Here is a 2,571-nt window from a genome sequence, read left to right on the forward strand (position 1 = left end):
GTGCGAAGAATTCTGCTGTGAGCTGAGGACTCAGAGCCAAAAGAGGCAGACGTTCCAAGGACACTTGGGGAACAGGAGCCTCTGGGTATGTACCCAGAGGAAGGTTTTTTTGACTCCCGGTTTCAGAGTGCTCTCTCTCCATCCGGCAGGGAGGCAGGAACAGTTCTGTCCAAAGCAGTGGCCTCATGGGGCGGAGCAGTTGTTCACAGGGCAGCTGACCTAGAAGTAGAAATTCCAGGCCAGCACCAGGGGCCCACCCCTGCTGCCTCTCCCTGCCAGCCAGGCCCACCCCTGCTGCCTCTCCCTGCCAGCCAGGCCCACCCCTGCTGCCTCTCCCTGCCAGCCAGGCTCCACCCTTGCTGCCTCTCCCTGCCAGCCAGGCTCCACCTCTTAAAAGCCCCGCATTCTTCAACACAGTACCATAAACCAAGAGTTAAATTTTCTGAACACAAGCCTGTGGAGATGCTTTAAGTTCAAACTGCCACATCCCCCTTTGCTATAGACTGCACTGGGAAGACATTGGCGGAGTGACGCTGGCACTGGGAGAAGGTAGGTGGCCAGTGCTGGGAAGTCCTCCTCTGAGTGGGGTGCCCATGGACCGGGTAGCCAGCGCTCAGCCAGCCTCCTTCCTTACCCGTCTATCCCCAAGGAAGCTATCCGCCGGCTCTGGCTCAGCTGAGCTGAAGGTATGAAGAGCTGCTTTCCCCGTTTCCCATCTTTTCAAACAGCATTAGGTCGTGGGGACAAGGGCCCCCGGATTCCTCCTCTTTGAGGAACAGGCAAAATATTACAAAGGTCACACGCACGGATTTGAAGCTAGATTCATCTTGGTTCCAATCACGGCTCTGCCTTGTGGGCAAGTGTCTTAATCTCTCTGGGCTTCAGCCTCCCCACCTGGACACAGTGGAGGATTAGAGGGCCTTACTCACAGGAACATGGGGACAATGAAACAAACTGATGACTTCAAGGCTCTTAGCATAGCGCCTGGCACATGGGAGCCTGCAACAAATGGCGGCGGTTACTACAATGGTATCAAAAGTGTTTTTCATCACGGTCCTGTTCTTTGAAAATCAGAGTGAATTTAGAGTCAGAGGGACCTGGCGTAGACTCTGGTCCTGCTTCACCTCGCCCTTCTCTGTGCCCATCTGTGTTCCCCAGGACTCTCTTTCCTGGTCACTGAGCAAGAGTGTCTGCCCAACTGTGTTGTGAGAATTAAATACCATGAAGGATGGGCAAGAGTTGTAACCATCAAGAGCGCTATAAATGGAGATCAGGAGCCCAGTGTTACTGCCTCCTTTTATCTCTCTGGGACAAACATTGCTTGGTACTCAGGGCTCCCTCCTGAACCCCCAGTCTTCTAGAATCCTTTTGGCATTAGTATTCCCACCCTGTTCAAATCTTTTTTTTTTTTTTTTTTTTTTTTTTTTTTAACTTTTCCTGCCTCTGATGCAATCCTAAGTCTCCCAAGGACCACCCTGCACCTCATGTCACTCACTGTATACTTGACGTCCCATTCACTGCCCTGGGGACCTGCCGGCTTTTGTAGTTATAACTCACCGTCCTGTGCAGCTTGAGGAAAAAGAGCAGGAAGCTAGCCTGTGACTTAGTCCCAGTACCTTAGTACCCAGAACCACCTTTGTCAGCCTCTAAGCCAAGCCCTTGCTCTCAGGAAGATTTAAGTAGTTGTCCTCTTCCTCTCCTCTATTGGCACCCTTTCTGTGTTAGTTGTCACTTCCGTTTTATTCTCACTCAACAGTTACAGAAGAAACAACACAGGAATTCATGGCCCATACCTCCCCCTGCCTCTTAGACCTCACTGGAGTGCTGAGAGCACTGGTGAGCAAGGATGCTGTTATTCTCACAACCCCAGTTTCCCTGATACTTACTGACTCCAGGACAAGAGACCACCCACAGGGCCCACACCCCCACCCTGATTCTTCCCTGAAGCCACACCCAAGGTGCCCTGCCTTGGCTGTTCCTGTGCAAGCCCAACAGAGGCTCGAGCCCTGTCTTCTCTTCGCCATACTCCTATCTCCTGCCCCAACCTGGTACTCCTGCGTGCCAATGGTGGTCCACTCCGCTGGGACACATGAATAGTGGAATCTTCAGCTGCATCACTCATCCTTGGTCCTCTCTGGTCAGCACCCAGATCCTCGATACTTGCAGATGGGCACCTTTCGAGACAGAATATGGCAAGTAATCGATCAGGCAGAGGCTCTGGGGAAATGCCACAGCATGCACACGTGGCAGCCGATGGTCCGAGTGTAGCTGGACCGCCCTAAGAGGGGGCCTCTAAGGGATGGGTATTGGAGCAGAGCTTTACTTCCTGTGATACTTTTCATGGAGAGTGTATTTCTATTTACAAAGGGCATGAGGCAGAGAAGCAAAGAGACAGGGCACCCAAATCTAGTTGAACTGGCAGGAGCATTGGGGGGGGGGGGTAACTAACAGGAAAACAAATAGCAGAAACAGTTGCACAGCCAAATATCCCTGGCAGCCTTGGTGAGGATGCAGAAAGGCCGCCTCCCCAAGTCTCCCACACAGTCCATAGAGAGCCCCACTGAGAAGTCT

The 2,571-nt window shown here is 52.5% G+C and overlaps 1 long non-coding RNA gene across 1 annotated transcript; it reads right to left on the reverse strand.

Moving 5' to 3' along the window:
* Positions 1-649: 649 nt before the first annotated feature.
* Positions 650-2,176, reverse strand: LOC127190117 (uncharacterized). The gene is made up of 3 exons (XR_007830689.1): positions 2,046-2,176; positions 930-1,061; positions 650-766 (listed from the first exon to the last, which is right to left on the reverse strand). It is a non-coding gene; the product is annotated as an uncharacterized LOC127190117 (long non-coding RNA).
* Between the last annotated feature and the right edge of the window lie 395 nt (positions 2,177-2,571).

Source organism: Acomys russatus, chromosome 5 (genome assembly GCF_903995435.1).
Source record: "Acomys russatus chromosome 5, mAcoRus1.1, whole genome shotgun sequence".
In the NCBI taxonomy this organism is placed as follows: Eukaryota; Metazoa; Chordata; class Mammalia; order Rodentia; family Muridae; genus Acomys; species Acomys russatus.